Source organism: Triturus cristatus, chromosome 6 (genome assembly GCF_964204655.1).
Source record: "Triturus cristatus chromosome 6, aTriCri1.1, whole genome shotgun sequence".
NCBI classification, from domain to species: domain Eukaryota; kingdom Metazoa; phylum Chordata; class Amphibia; order Caudata; family Salamandridae; genus Triturus; species Triturus cristatus.
Genome location: NC_140589.1, coordinates 152,823,108 through 152,840,319, shown reverse-complemented (window position 1 = coordinate 152,840,319; position 17,212 = coordinate 152,823,108). Strand labels below are relative to the sequence as shown.

Below are 17,212 nucleotides of genomic sequence, written 5' to 3'. Positions count from 1 at the left end.
TCCTGCGCTAGGAGGAAGATAGGGTAGAAGCTTCTTTATCATTCTGATGGTGTAGAATGAGGATGAGGTGATATAATTAGCGTGTGGCATGAATGTTAGTCTGTCGTCAAATAAAACTCCAAGATTTTTTACTCTGGTGACCGGAACCGGGGGGGAGCCTAATTCCTCAGGCCACCAGGAGGATGACCAGCTGGGGAGAGGTTTTCCAAAAATCATCACCTCCGTTTTGTCAGAGTTTAGTTTTAGACAATTTTTTGACATCCAGGTGCAAATGGTGGACATTCCTTTTTTAAAATTGTCTGCAGTGATGTTTCCATTTTCGTATATTTCAATGACAATTTGGGTGTCATCAGCATATGATGAGAGTCGCAGATCGTGCGATTTTATGATTTTAGCAAGGTCAGCAACATAAAGATTAAACAGCGTAGGGCTCAATGATGAGCCCTGCGGGACACCACATGGTTGGGAAAAGGGAGGTGAGAGGAAGCTTCCCAATTTAACTTGTTGTGAGCGATTGTCTAGAAAGGAGGCTAATAAGGCCTTGGCTTTATCTTTAATTCCTATGGCTGATATACGGTTAATGAGGGTTGAATGGTCCACCGTATCAAATGCAGCTGAGAGATCCAACAGCACCAGAATTGCAGCTCCACCCTTATCCATAGTTGTACGTATTTCATCAGCTGTTTTAATAAGCGCTGTCTCCGTTCCATGCCCTTTCCTGAATCCAAATTGGGTTTCATCTAGACAGTTGTTGTTTTCGATGTATTCGGCCAGCTGAGTGTTCATCACCTTTTCTATGATTTTAGCTGGAAGAGGGAGACCTGCTATGGGTCTGTAGTTACAACAGTCGGAGGGGTCAAGGTTGGGTTTTTTTAAAAGAGGTCTGATTATTGTTTCTTTCCAGATGGAGGGGAATATTCCAGTTTCAAACATAGAGTTACAAATTTTTGTTAGTTCTGGGGCTATGGTTTCTGCAATGGTTTTTATTATAATGGGTGGGCAAGGATCATTGGGAGATCCAGATTTGGATTTAAGAATGAGGTCAGTTATGTGTTCGTTTGTGATTTTTTTTAAATTCTGAAAAGGAGGGAGGAGGAACCTGATTCTTGTTTTGGGATGCTGGACTATTGTATGGGGAGAGGTCCATAATAGACATAGTGGTTTGTGCAGAGAAACTGGAGTAAATGTCCATTACCTTATTCTGAAAAAAACTGGCAAGATTGTCACAGAGAATTTGGGTAGGTGTTACTGACGGGGGTGTGTTTAATCCTGATAATTTGGTAACAACTTTATACAGTTGCTTCGTGGAGTCTTGAGATGCATCAATTTGAGCAGTATAAAATTTACTTTTTTCTGTTATTAATAATTTTTTGTAATTGGAAAGTGCTTCCTTATACTGAATTTTAGCTGCGCTATCATAATTTCTGCGCCAGTGGCGTTCCAGGTTTCGACATTTCTGCCTAACCAACCTTAAATTCTCTGAAAACCAGGGAGCAGAGGGAGTTTTACGATTTTTGGAGGTGTTTTTTGTAGGGACAAGCGTCTCAACGGCTGAGCGAAGCCATTGTGTGTAGAGCATTGCTGCGTGCTCAGGATTTTCAGGGAGGTCTTGATGTGTATCTTTCAGATGCGATTTGATATTATCTGGGGAGATGCTGTTCCATGCTTTAAAGTTAACCTTCGAGAAAGTGGAGGTCTGATTGGGTGGTCTATGTACGGTGTTAATATTAAAAAGAATTGCAAAGTGGTCAGACCATGTTAAGGGGAGGATGTTTCCTAGAGAGATATATTTATTGTTGGTAAACAGTCCATCAAGAGTGTGACCGGCAGTATGAGTCGGTTTGTTTATTAACTGAGAGAGTTCAATAGAATTGAGATCTGAAAGTAAGGCAGATGTATTTTCATCATTATTAGATTCAAGGTGAAAATTGAAATCACCTAAGATAGTGAAATCACCTACAAAGAGAGAGCTTTTGATAGTCTCGAGTGGGGGTTTCTGTATGAAGTACTAGAGCGAATGCAAGTAGGACAGGGTTTCCTGCGATTGGTACAGCTGCTATATATGGAACCCCAGGCGAGGGTGCGTACGGGCCGCACAATATCGGACCAGTACATAGTGGAGAGGGGGACGCGACAGGGGTGCCCCTTACCCCGGTTTGCTCTGGCCATGGAGCCATTAGCAAGCCTTGCTTGGACAGGCAGTAGACATCGATGCTTAAAGATAGGAGGGCATACCCATCAAATTGCGCTATATGCAGACGACCTCCTCTAGTTCCTGAATGATCTGGAGGGGGAACTGCAAGGAGCCAGGGGGATGATTTGGGGCGCTGTTCGGGCTCAAAGTCAACTGGCAGAAATCCTTGCCGTTTCCCTTGACAGAGGACAGAGACCTATAGGACGGATTGGGAGAACTTGTGGGGGGGGGGGAAGCCCCACGGTATAAGATTTTTAGGGGTTAACATGTTTACACACTGTAGCGGATATTCAGGAATGGAACATGGGGGGGGGGGAGGAAGGGGACGTGAGGTCTTTAAAAAGATAGTATGACTTCCTGGGGTACTTATCGGTTGACTGCAGGGTGGCCCTCCTTAAAGAGGATAGCCCTCCCGCGACTATTGTACTTCACTACCACACTACCTGTATGGATACAGAGAGCGGTTCACCGAACTGGACTCGCTCATGGCCTCGTATATATGGGTGACAGGACAGCAACGGGCAGCCCAGGCGATATTGAAACGACCAACAGAGGGGTGGGGTCGCCGGGGAGACTAGCGGTCCCAGACTTTGAATAATACTATCTAGCAGGGCAGCTTCAGAGATGTACGCAATGGTTAGCGGGGAGGATGACCCAGGGAAAAGTAATAGGGCCTTTCACCCAAGAGTGTCGCGTGCTCCTACGGATCATACGGAGGATCCGGGCCGCCACGGTAGTGCACAACTCAACGCGATACCGGCGCTGTTGGGGGAGATTTCTCCAGAAGATACGAACTCAGGCGCCCTATTCATCAGACTTCCCAATGATGGTACAGGCACTGCCACACAGGGACAGTGGAGGGGTTTGGAGGAGTGGGTGCAGGCAGGAGACACCAAGCTGGGGGACTTGTAGAAAGATGAGTTATTGCATTTAGAGGTATTCTAAGCAGACTGGGACATATCCCAAGACTCCACAGAGCAGTAACAGCAGCTGTAGGGAGACACCGGGGGATGGGTACTGTGGAACCCAAACAAGATTTCACCTATGCGTACATGGGCACGGCAGGGGCACGTTCAAGGCGGTCACATGCCTATACAGAGAAATTAGCAAGGACTCACTCCAACCCCCGACAACACAGACCGATGGGCGGCAGAATTGGGCATTCCTATGGAAGATTAGGATTGGGAGAATACTCTGGCCAAGATACCCAAGATCTCGAGGAATGCCGGATTCAAGCTGATCAATTTTTGTGTTCTGCATCTGGCATACCTCACCCTGGAACGCATTAACCAATATTTTTCACAGAGATGTGGCATGTCCACGATGTGGGGAAATTGGAGAGGATATGCTGCACATGTTCTGGAGCTGCCCAACCTAACACACATACTGGCAGGGGGTTACAGCTGCAGTGGTGGAAATAACTGAATGCGAGGTTGTGCTTAGCCTATTTCCCCACACATCTAAATCAAGGGTCACTGATAGGTTCCAGGACCTTGCTCTCATACTGGCAAAGTGCAAAATCACACGAGGTGGGGTCGCCGAATCAGAGTGGAAACAGGAACTGGAAACCTGGGTGGGTTGTGAGAGCAGGATTCTACTCAGGAATGCATGCAGAGGGATAGGCAAAATTGAAAGAGCTAGAGCATGGGAAGCACTAGTGGAAAGTATGAAAATCCGGGGCCCTAATCAGGCTAATCCTTGCCCTCAATGCAATCCCGGCAGTGAAGCCCAATATACGGGGAGCCGGAAAGATGTGTAGAACTGGCACGCATCACTGAGTAATTATGAAAATCATGAGAAGGCAGTTGGGCTAAGAGGGACTGAATGCAGCAAGAGAGAGACCAGAGCAATAGATATATCAGAGAAGTGGCACCCCGCAAAATTGCATAGCTAATGTAACCTGCAGTAGGGGAAATGGGAGGGGGAAGTTCTAGTTGGGTATGTTCATAAAAGAACAAAACTGCATGAAGGGGTTGATGCTACCACATGTAAAGATGAATAAGGAATGTTACACTAAGTGATAATATGCATTAAAAGTGAATGTATATTTTGAAAAGCAAATGAACTCCGTTTAATAAATAAAACAATTAAAAAGGGGGGGTTCTTTTGATTCAATTTCGGCCAAAGACCTCTGGCCTACCAGGCTCTCAACAGTAGGATAAGACTAGATACGTTCCAGGTCTATAGAGGAAAGTAGAGGTTTTCTGGCCAACCCTCTGTTTATTTCTAGGGCAAGAGGGTGACATGGGCAGGACTGTGGAGCTATGCTATATACTAGTGGCTAAAACATCCAATAATGTTGCATCACATGTTGACAAAGCGGTTTTCCATGCATGTGAAATCCTTGGCCATGACCAGTTGAAACAAAGCTCTGTTTAAGATCAGAATTAGAGGTGTAAGGAAACGTCACCAAAGTGAGGAATGCATTTCCACAGAGGAATTAAACTGCAGGAGAATTTTCACAACAACCCGTGTTGCCACTTCCCCTTGTACTTTGAGAACAAAAGTGATCAAATGATCTCCCTGTATGCAGATGACATACTCCTATATATTACACACCCAGACACAACAATACCCAATTTGTTATACACGATAGATCATTATGGACAACACTAGAGATACAAGATCAACTGGCATAAATCCGTTATCTACAGCCCAGGCGTGATGCATGCATGGCCCACTCTCCCTGGGGATCTCTAGATTGCAGACACTGGATTTACCTATCTGGGAATTTATCTCACAATGGACAAACACCTCTGCTATCAGAGAAATATCAAATGCATACTCGCAAACGTTCAGGGGGGACATGCAGAGATGGAAACTTCTCCCACTCACCACACTGGGTAGAGAGTCCATGTTTAAGAGGATTACGCTCCCACAATTTTTATACACCCTACAGAACACATAATTTCCCCTACTGCAAGCACTCTTCTGGGAAATAGTGGCAGAAATACGTTCCTTTCTATTGCTGGGGAAGCAGTCCCTGATTGCGCTTCAAACTCCACAGCGCAACCAGTACAATTGGGGGGCGGGGGGCAGGGGGGGGGGGGAGAATATCTTTGCCCAACATAGAAGCCTAATACTGGGCGGAACACTTAACCCCAATCAACAAATGGATACATACACCAGGGACACACCCTACGTACAGACTAGAAAGGGCAACCATGAGCACCCGCACATTTTTGCACTATCTATATGGGGGCAGAGGTGGGGGAAGCTCCTCCTGGCCACTCGGGTCACAGTCAACTCCTGGAGGAGGGCAACAAATCAATTGGGTGGGACCGTAGGCCGTCCAGAGAGACAACCTTGTGGCACTGTACCTGGCTTAAGGAACTGCATAAACTGAGGGGATTCGGAGGCTGGGATGCTACAGGCATCTCCAAGTTAGGGGCCGTCCTTTGTAAGGGAACAATGAAAAGCTTTGAAGCTCTCAGGACTGAGTACTCGTTACATCCATCTCAGTTCACAAAGCATACACAGCTCAGACACACTTGTTTGGCCGAGAATAGGGACGACTCCCCGTTGCCAGAATATGCACTGTTAGAGGGGCGACAGCTCCAGGAATGTATCACGACTAAAGCCATTTCATTAACATATAAAACCTTGAATAATAACGCTCCAGATAGACTGGGCAAGCAGTGGTCAACCTGGGAGGGTAATTGGGTGCGCTGGAAGCTGTGGATTGGGAGGCAGCCCTAATGTTCCTGACTGTTCTGGGCAGACCAGAGTAGTCCTGAATGGGAGAAGTCTAGTCGCCAAGCGCTTACTCTGCATTTTAAAATCTAAATTAAGCATGTATAATGGGTCAAAAGAAGCCCCTTCAACATGTTTTCCCACACAATTTGGGAAATGGCCAAAACTATAATTTTGCAACGTTTACAACCAGAGCTGGCCATTTCAACTGGTGTGAAAGTGACCAGATGGCTCAGGCACTTATCCTGATCTCATTTTAGGTCTTTTCAGGGGATATTGAAGGCCAGTTCACTTCAAGTTGCCACTGCACTTTTCCCAGTCTCCGTAGGACCACGTTTTAACTTCACAATGATTAGCCACTATATTGACAACTTGCAGTCAGCATTTGACTTGGACCAACTCCCTCCCTGTCTTTTCAACCCAGCGACCTGTTTTGGATCACTCCCTTGACAGTTGTCCACATATCGGCAGATGTCTTGAAGCTCAATGCCCTCAATAGTTTGACCAGTACAAATTAACTGTTTATTCTCTTCATGACTGTCCTCGGTGCAACCAAATTAAATTTCTAAAAATCGGATCACTTCCTGCCATGTCCACCCAAAAGTAGCCTACACCACTACCTTGCTACTTACTTTGACAGCCTCTAGCCATTTGCGCCTCCCCTTCTCAAACTTGATCTCCACTTGCTCCTCAATTTTTCACAATCTGAAACAATTTATCCCTTTGACTGACACACTCCTTCATTTACTCCTTATCCTACACTAATGACCATTTAACTTGGCACCCATCAAGCCCCAGTCTCTCTCCTATAGTTTGGTGCAGTCTAATTTCACTATTGATTCACTCCTTCCTATGTGGTTACCACAGACAAAACTGCTGCTGTTGCATAAAATGAACATCTGCCTCACATTTAGGGGCTGTCACATCTCCTACTGTCTTCCAACTTTTTAATTCTCATACACTACAGAGACTAGTCCTGAGTCACCACACTCTTGTTTTCTCTACACACCATATTCTCCTACTTATTCCGAATTACATTCTCACTGCTCCGGTTTCATCACCTTAGTGCACTATGATAATTTGTTCCGTCCCTTAATTATCCTGGGTCTTTTATGTCTTCAACACTGTGGAGCACCCCCATCTGATCATTGAACATTAACCCCTCTGCACTACTGGTGCAGCACTGTACTGGTTCTTATTCTATCTTTCAAATGTATCTTACGGTCTCTTGGTATTCCTTGTGGTGCCGCGCTATCACTTTGACACTGAAGGTTCAACCTCAGGGTCTCTCCTTCGCATCCACATACAATTCCATTGCAGACAGTTTCCACCTCTGCTTTTCTTACCACCTGTATTTTGAAAACCTTGAGATTTGTTCCCTGCTCTGTCAGTCGGCATGGTATGATGCTCTGGCCACTTATGCTAAACTTTTCCAAGACAAATTCTTCCCAAGATGGAGTGATGTAAGGATTGCCTTTTCAAATGATGACATTTTAGTACAAGCAAGGCAATGTAATTCAGCGATTAAATCACCTCTAACTGGGACTGCCAACAAGAGGATAGTTTTGCCTAATAAGACCCCAAAGTGAATTTCCCCTGCGAAGTGCCATTTCCAGTTTTTAATACAATGGGTAGCACCTCACTACAACAGTAGACATAAACATTCTATTATGTAGTGTGAGATCCGAATCCTTGTTGCTACCTTCAAAAGCCACTTTCACTTCATTAAGATTTTATTCTTGTACATTGGTGTGGACCTTTCACTTGAGCACACTCCTGGCCTGTCTCGCTCATCTTCCATCATCCAAAATTGCACTGAAACATAGTATCTCTCCTTTCTCACATCGACCCTTGGTCTTGTAGGGGAGTATGCAACTTAGAAATCAGTGCATTTGTCATTTTAATATTTGCGCCTTGCAATCCTTTTGCTTACAGTTTGCCAGTGTCTTCACGCATCTCTCATTGGTTACCCCGAAATCCTGATTTTCTATCTTATAAGCCTCTGTCTTGTGTTTTTATTAGGCTATGTATCAGGTAAACTTCAAAATCGATATAGTTCTGAAAGTCTGAGACTTAGACAGATGGCTATGTTTTGTTTAAACTAAATTTTGGAAATGTTTCCAAGAAAAGAATAATTATCACCTTCTTGGTTGATGCTGCTTGTGAAATATGGAAAGCAAATGTATTTAACTATGACTTTGCCTATCCCACTGCATCCTTTTATTGATCTGCAGAATACATGATTAGTGCTTGGAGAGAAATGCCTTTTCTATCAGAGGTAATGTTGTGCCACTAATTGGTGCTTCAGTTCTAGTATGGTCAGGTACAGCCTAGACCCCCTCCTCCCTTACCAATACTAAGACAGTAACACGCCTCGCCCAAAGAATTTTTTTGGATTATGGAGTCTTAACCCCCCCCCCCCCCCCCGGCCATATTTATTAACATAAAATTAAATCAACAATTTTTTAATTATAATATTTAAATACGCAGAAAAACCATTACATTGATTACTTGGATAGGTACAGACGTAATTTTCCTAACCTTAACATATCTCTAATACAAATATATTTCTATCCGAATCGAAACATTCCATAATCAATTACAGTAACATTTCATTTTCTGCGTATCCCTATTTTTGAGCCTACGGCAAGGTCAATAATTGGTGCCAGATCCTTATCAAATTATGACCGCACTCCAACGGAGTGCGCATGCGCAGGGGGCACGTTTAAAGTGAGGGTACTCCACGGCCCCCCCACCCCAAGCCGCCCCCGTACGCCCTTCTGCCCGCCCTCCAACCAGAGTGCGCATGTACAGAGGGCCCATTCCCTGTGAGGGTACTCCAACCCCCCCCCCCCCCCCCCCGGTCACCCCCGTACTTCCTGTAAATTATCTCCATAAGAAGCCCTTGCAGTTATGCGCCATGTACTTGCGCCCTTGTGCACGTGCGGGGTGGCCAAGCATCCTACTGGAAAAGCATGACCCCCCCCACACCCCCCTCTCCCCCGCACCCATCCAGCCAACCGGCTGTAACTGCCCATGGAGTTCTATGAGAGAACACTTGTCCCTCCCCCTTGGGCGACGCCATTCAAGAATGGCGCCGTCCTCTAAGGAACTTACATTTACTGCTCACCAATCATGACCTTACTGCCACAGGCCTGCATAGTTGACCGACTATCAGGCCCCCTCCAAAAGACTCACTGGAAGGTCATGCCCTGCCCCTATACCCAACTAACTCGGCCAGAAGAGCCTCCTTAACGATTACAAATCCCTAACTTTGACAGATGGATGCAGTCTTTTAAGAAGTACGACTCTATAGTCTGGAGGTGTGGAGCCCTAGATGGCCTCCCCCTTAGGCGAGCTCTGCAGTCCTCGTGCCAGAGTGTACCCCGAGCATAGACGTGCCTACCCACCTATTTCCGTGATTAGTGTTTTGCCCAGCCCCCCTATTACCCAAGCGTACCCAGTCATTCCCACCCCGAGTGAAGGATAATAATGCTAGGGCTGACTGGCTAAGAGGAAAGTGACACATCGTCTGGGAGCCACTAAATGGCCCCAATTGGTAGTGGCGCGATGTGCCCGATAGACACAATGCCCCAAACAATGATACCCATTGCCAGTGTCAATGCCCCATTGGAAGGCTACACCGGGAGTGCCCCTACGGGCCCCAAGATCTCCCTTCTACATATCGTGGAAAAATCTGTGAACAACCTACCTGGAGCACTATGTTCGGGGCTAGGGTCTGAGCAAGCTTCTCCCCCTACTACGGAGCCTCCCAACAGCTCGCCTATGATGGCACCTGTGAGCACAGGTGCCGTAATGGCAGAACACCTTTTCCCGACCGGCGGGTGTTGTATCCGCCTTTTATACCTGGGTTCAGTCAAGCTGGCAAAGCCTACACCTGAGGAGTAGCGTACTGCAAAATGCCACATCTGGCAACAACAAATGGTTGACACACCTATATTCAACCAATATAGTGCATGGGCAGCACCATCTCCCCCATGCACGCTGGCACCTCTTGAGCTTTTCCATTGATCGCCCATCAGCCTTGATGCTGCCGCTTGCCACTCCCGTCCCGAATCTTCCAGTCCCCGAGCCTGCCCACATCTTGCAGCCATTGTGGTGTGGAGCGCCTCCCATGTATCAGTCATGAATCCAGCCACACACAAATGAAAACCAAACACAGACGATTAGTGTTTTTGTCTTTGGGTTAAAGATAGTGTGATACAATGTGTGACATGACACACATGCAAGATAACCTAGGCATCCAAAATACCAAAAGTGCCCAAGCCATAAACGGTAGGTACAGTGTAGCACAGGAATAGAGTGCGGAGTTACCGCTTTTCAAACCATAGGCCTATAATGTTTGATCAGGCACATAGGGCGCACTGGACCGTGCGCCACAACAGACATTCAATTTACCAGTGTTCCGGCACCTGGGTGCAGGGATACTGAGCGACACAATACGTCAGTAGTATGCATACATACAAGTAGCACATTGGTGCACCGGTACCGTGTGACAACCACCGGCATATATTGCTGCACCCTGCTTGTGGCATAACAGGTTTCTACTTTATACGTGTAGTTACAATGGGTCTCTAGATGCATTTTGGCAGTCCCCTAAATCGTATGGGTAACTGCACACGCATGCTTAAGTAGTCATGAAGGCGTGACAGGCATGGGACGTACTGATGTGACATCATATGTGGCAATAATTCGCTTGAGTGACATCACCGGGGCTCGCACCTTGCAAGACTGACCTCAAAACCATGTAATGGGTTGTTGTCCCATGACGGTTTGTAATATCTAGATGTGAATGTCAACCGAAAGGCAAATCACGTTTTGCACTGCAAACGCCAATGGTTTGGCCATTCTGGTGGCAACTAATTGCCCCGGCCAGACCTTTGGTACCAAAGGCTTGCCTGCTGACACTTAAAGTGACCATTAACAACACCCCTGGGTATATTACCTTGAGGTCTTTGCATTCTGCTGAACCAGCCCCCCTGATCACACTAAGAGTAACCACACAAGTCAGTAATCCCCCAAAAGTGGACTAAATGTGGAATAGATGTGTACCTGAAAAAAGCTGGATCTATAACTTGCATTTTTTGTGAAGCGGCCGCAACACAATTTTCATGCATGGTGTTACAAACCAGCATGGGAGCGCAAACATTTTACTCTTCGTTTTCCTATTCAGAAGATAAATTACTGTGGATAAGTTCCACCGTAAGTAATGCCACCAATGTGAAATCATAAGTCGAGCGAGCCAGTGTGTCTGTCCTAGATCTTTTAGCAAGCGAAGAGCTGTTCGCTTCAATAAGGGTTAAATTCATTAAGCAGCCATAAAAGTAACTGGTAATATGCTGAACACTCCCCTGCTCAGCATACCTTGCTAAGTACCGGCTCTGAACAACTGTGACCGCAATTGGTCGTTGCATTCGTTTAATATACCCAGCACCTTGAGACTGAACCTGGTCAATGAGGCAACACAGATTACAATGACACTTCGGTTATCTGGTTAAATTGATAACAGCTGTGTGTACGAAAGTCACCGCATGTGCCCAAAACAGCCCGACGTGACCTGGAAAGAGGTCGTGCGGCCTTCAACGGATCGATCACCGTGAAAATGGACGAGGGCAGTAACAAGAGGACTGCTGCATTGTTTGAAATAAAGCAGGGGTGACCGGGTTCAGAACAATAAAACAGTCAGTGACACAAATGGTGTACCTTGACAAAAAACTCTGCACAAAACTTTGCCACTCCGCCGCGTAGAAACGTACCATTCACGCGCACTATTGACAATTTGTAGCACAAGTTGTTTCCTTTTAAAGTCCCTAAGTATTCCTGCTCAGAACCATGTGAAACATAAGACCTCGACTGGTTTCAGTTGACCCCTATTTAGGGAGTTGGTTGAAGATCTTAAAAATCTGGTACTGGTATGCACTCCGATGAAGAAATGTTACCTACGCCCTCCATAACCCTGAATACCATTTGTGAGAGTATCACATAAATTAACCTGTATTTGTAGAGCTCACTTTCACCCGGGGGGACCTTGGCGCTGAATAACTGATTGCTACCCGACTCAATAATACTGATTATTATCAATCCCCGAAGGATAACAAGCTTCATGGACCCACCGTAGTTAGCCAATAATTACTTAGTAAGTATTTGAGGCCATAGTTGCTGGCAAGAATAGGTGTTACCCACTGCCACAAAAAACCCATGGATCCCCACCGTAGGATATGACTCAGAATGAGAAAGTGACGTGCCCTCTTTATTTCCCTCCAGTTCTACCTTCCAATAGGCTGAAATGCCATCAAGGTTTTACTAAAAGTGTTAATACCTTAAATAGGTAACATGACTATACTGTAAGGAAAACCTCTACTCAGACCCTTAAAGGTGTGCACGTATGCCTTTGTGAAAACCACCAGGGCGGGGGAGCTCCTGGCTGGCATATTTATATTTACTGTCGCCGATTTCACTGCTCTAAGTGCAAAGAAATTGGCAGCGTAAAATCTGGCAGAATTCTGTGCTATGGAGATACCAGCCTCACCCTTCCGCGCACACCTGGGCTTAACACCGGGCACCTTCCCTTTAAATAAACCCACACGCGGCTGTCTTCACTATCAGTGAGATATAGGCTCATTTAAACAAGGGGTTGTTACATTCTTATACATCCTCGCTATGAGCATGCATTCTCTGGTTAGCTCCCCTCACAAGCGTCCACACGTGTGCCGGTGATCGTAAGCGCCTGCCTCTGATCGGAGGAGAGATTAATGGAAACACCAGTCGAGTGCACCGCGGTGATCCGGCGCAGCGTGAAAGGCAAACACTACACCCCGTTACTGACTGAAAATGCAAACCTTGCCATGACGTGCACAATTTATTACTCGGGTGCCCAGAAGGCATGGGTCACATGGCAATGTTCCGCAATCCATCCGGGAGATTCGTTCCCTTGAAATGCTGAATGTGTGCACCACTTCAACATGAACAAAACCTATATACACCGACTGATTCATTCATCAACGTTCCGCGCCAAAGACTGACAAGCTATGCATACAACAACGCTGTATAATCTCCTACGGGAAAAAAGGAAAATCAAAACCGCTTGAGCCCTGGCAAGGCTTCCTCCAGACATGAACTGTAAATCGCTTAAAACAGGATGCAGTGGAAGAATATCGCTGTAAGGGTGAAAATTCCCAGTGGTTTGATTCATAACTCCCGCAAAGCCCATGCATCATTTCAGAACAGAGAATGCAGCCCAGTAGACTTTCAATGATTACGTTTCCCGAAGAACACTTCCAAATAAAACAATCTTATTTAAAAAAAACTCCTGGGCAGTACACAATCTCAGCCCAGTGGGTGCTTTACTGAAAACACCAGTATAGGGCGGGAGAGCGCTTATCGACCTCTGGATAGAGAAGAGTAACAGAAAGGACACCTGCAGTCTGGAAATTAGCATCTAAGACAAAATATATTCTGCCCTTGCAAAGGGAAACTAAGGCCCATGTGCCCGACACCCAGTAGGAACACAAAGCATAACACCGGCCCCCCTCCTCACAACTCACTGACAATATACCCGCTTTTAAAGACTCATTGTTCAGTATTGTATAGCGCAAACATGAGTACCAGTTACAGAACACAAGCGCATATTCATTTTTGAACTCTCCGGATCTTTGCGGACCTCAGGCTCGAAACTGCATTCTCAGCCCTTGTGAGCCAGGCGCGCCTTGAACACTAACACAACTCAGTGTAGAGTAAAATTCAAGGTGGCACTAATACAATCACCTTTGTGGGGCGCATGCTCGCTGTATACGGAAGAAGGTTCGGTATTTATGTTTTTAACAAAGGATCTCTGCCCGCTTTGCTTACTTGCCCATTTAGTATTAACTTTTCATTTATAACGGTGACCTGAAAGGAGACCCGTTTTTGACAGCGATATTCACCTGAATATTTCTTGAATATTGCCGCCCGAAATGCTCTCCAGATCCACTGCCAATAACTTCGGCTCCGTTGCCAGATCGACCGCCCCTGCTCAAGGCACCAACAGCACAGCTGAGATGGACCACAGCTCCTCGACCACAGCTGACATGATTTGGCCCCACATCACTCGTTCAATGAAACCCTGAAATACAAAAGAAAAGAAATTAAAATACAGCCTCCTAGCGAGGCTGTTGTCCTTAAGGGGCAGGCTGTGGGAGCGGCGAGCAAAGAGGTAGACTTTGCCGCTCCCCAGCCTTTTATTCAAAACCTAATCGGGCCAGGCCGGTTCTAACCGGCCTAGCATTGATGCGACGCATGCCCCGGAAGTGATTACAACCACTTCCGGGGCACGCCCCAACAACCTGGAGACTAACCATTGATGGGGCGCGCCTGTCACGTCACCCTTGCGCGCGACAGGCCCGCCGCCTTCCTAGTAGTCTGGGTAGCATTAACAGCAGCATTGTGTTTACTGATTAGGGGCTGTTTTTTAGGTCTCGCCTGACCCAGCGCATGCTCTAGCCTGGCGAGACTTATTGAGAGGGCTCCAAAAAGTGCTACCAGGCCAGCCTAGAGCTACAGTGCATGTGCACGCGCGCCGCGCTTGACTGCGATTACTTTGCATAGCCAATAGGTTTCGCTTTTGGGAACTTATAAGTATTTAGTTATGCAACTGTTGTATGGCTAACCACTTATAAGGTCCCAAAGGCGAGACCTATTGGCTATTCCAATGCTTGTCTCAGTTGTCCTTATGTCTCTGCATCACAAAGATGTGTGGTGTTGTGCAGAAGGCTCTCTGGCTGGCATTCAGACGCACTCAACAAGGGCCATGGCAGCTTCTACTGCGCATAGTAGGGGTGTCCCAATGGTTGATAAATGCCAGGCAACCACATGGGTGTGTATTCTTGCCAAACCTTAATTTATGACCGCTCTGGGATAGATCTTTCACTGGGGTTATGTTACGGGACGTCCTTGTTTAATATGCACTACTCTGTCCATCCCACCTCCTGAGGGTAGACCTTGCTTTGGAGCTCATTCGTAACATGAGCAATTTGTGAGAAGTATTCATCAGAAGAAAAACATGCTTTCTTGTGATTACTATATCCTCCAGGGGAGTCCTCAGCACTCTACTTCCGACCATTTTGAGATCATGCAGTTTTTAAGAAAATACACGAATGCCAAGATGTTTCTGCTGTTGTTGTTCGCTGTTGAGAAGAACTCTTGGTACCTCTGTGAGGAACTGATAGATGAGCCTTTATGTAGGCAGATGATGACCCATCTTGGGAGGCTCGAGTCACATGGCAGCTGCTGGTGGCATAGAGAACTATCACTGGGGGACTGTTTGTCCAGATGTAGTCTGGTACCTGCAGGGTACTTGGAGGTTAGGAATTTGTGAAAGATGGAATATCCTACCGTAATATGGTTGCCAAAGCTATAGAACTTCTTTGAGACCTAACTAAGAATTAGTTATTCATATTAATAGTGTACTCTATGATTAACTGACGTTTTATTGATCCAACGTGAGTTGTGTGTAGGTGAAATGAGGGGAAGAAGGCTATGGAATTTGGTGTAAAACCGGTTTGCTTCAGTTTTGTAGTAAATGATCAAATGAATGGTTCACATCCAAAACCAGTGTGGCGGACAGTTATTAAAATTTGTGTTGTGCAGCTCACTAGGCGTCACTGCAGACCAAAAAGATATCGTGTTTCGTCTTTCATAGAATGGGCATGTCCATTCTAAACTATGATTGGGCTAGTAGGCAAAGGGAAGACACTATCTAAATTGAAGAGTGGTTTTATCCTTTGTCACGATTTTCTGAATTTTTCTAAAGAATTTGTCGACTAAGCTTATAAGATTACATGAAACTGGTTTGCTTTACTAGGCTCATTGACAGCAATATTAGTAGCATCAGCATTAAGCGTTCTACATATGCTGCAGATGTAAATCAAATGCTGGTATAGTCTTGGATCAATAAACGTGCCCAGATAGGATGTAAACCTGTGTATTTCCTATCTAGGCCAAGGATCTTGCATGTTCTTATCCTTGGGCATGGCTTTAATGTAGTTTCGGGCTTTGCAAAGTGAGCTTACTGGCAACGATTTCTGCTGAGAGTATCGGTATGTGAGGGACACCTGCACTGCTGTGCGTTCTGTAGCGGTTTTCTTTCTGTAAGCACTCGTGTACCTCTGCGGGTATAGCACGCATACATTGGTGAGTAATGAGTGCATGCATTCTTCAGGCTCCCGACCTAAAGAAACCCGCATAGTTGCTGCGTGTGCCTTTGTGATGGAACACTAAAATTAAAGTAGAATAAAATCTGCTGGAGCGAGGATTATTTCCTGATTTGGGTACACTGGTAAGTACGTAATGATTTCTGGCTCTGGATATTAGAACATAAGGGTTATTTAAACAGTCTATTTATTCTGACGATGCTTATAAATTAGTGTGTGGGGGCAGAATGATTATTTGAATTCTAAAGCAAGTTTTCCATTTTAGAATTAATTTATTCACATATTTGAAGCTTTGAAGTTATTTCAGAGATCATGGTCCGCTCAGTGCTAATGGATTTTCACCAAAGAACTTTGAGCCATAATATAAGTGTTGTACTTGTATTTTGAAAGACTTAATGTAGCTCGAATGGAAGCTGACTATAATAGAAATGGTGACAATCTGCTCTTGAGCTATCTAATTATGTGGACCGGTGTTTCCTGGACTCTAGATGATAGGAGTCTGCATGCCGCTGGCATGTTTGTTGTCTCATTCAACTGTCCCTCCAGAAGTCTACCATGCAGGAAGGGAGCTGCAGAACATTTAACAACGGAAAGAGTGCCTCTGGCGTTAAGACCTCTAAACCTGAGGTGTTAGCTTCCATAGGTGTTTCCATCCATACAGGTTTTCGTCACTAGATAAAATGGAATGTACATTTTTACTGTGACTAGAGAGGTGGAACTTGCCTGAAGGTCTTTTGCATCGCCGATCATTAATTCTTTGTTTTACTCCACACCAGAGTGGTGAAGCCATCCCCAAAACGCTCCTTGTGAGGAGGATTTTGGTGAGACCTGGTCTCCTCCAGTTCCAGCTTTCAAAGTGGAAGGCAAACGTTTGTATTATGGAAGGTGTGGAGGGTGAGGCAGAGACTCCAGTAGTAGACTGTGGTTATGCTGACAGATTGGTAATTTCGTTCCTGCTACTCCTAACTTTGACATTCTCGAATACCTTCATGTTCTGCCCTCTTGGAGGGATCTTTATAATTCCAACTGTTCGCATCTGCCAGAGTCCACGGTTCATGTTGAGATGGATCACAAAACTCTTCTGGCAGAGTTCATCAGTAGCCAAAATTGCAAGAAA

The 17,212-nt window shown here is 45.7% G+C and overlaps 1 protein-coding gene and 1 long non-coding RNA gene across 3 annotated transcripts in view; one reads left to right on the top strand and one right to left on the bottom strand.

Moving 5' to 3' along the window:
* Positions 1 to 17,212, top strand: part of ENAH (ENAH actin regulator) — a 668,777-nt gene that overhangs the window by 93,518 nt on the left and 558,047 nt on the right. The gene's annotated exons all lie outside the window — the stretch shown is intronic.
* The window catches only part of LOC146816543 (uncharacterized), a 39,100-nt gene that overhangs the window by 12,729 nt on the left and 9,159 nt on the right, over positions 1 to 17,212 (bottom strand). The window contains exon 2 of the long non-coding RNA XR_014962918.1: positions 13,831 to 14,009. This is a non-coding gene — a long non-coding RNA (uncharacterized LOC146816543). The remainder of the gene's footprint in view (positions 1 to 13,830; positions 14,010 to 17,212) is intronic.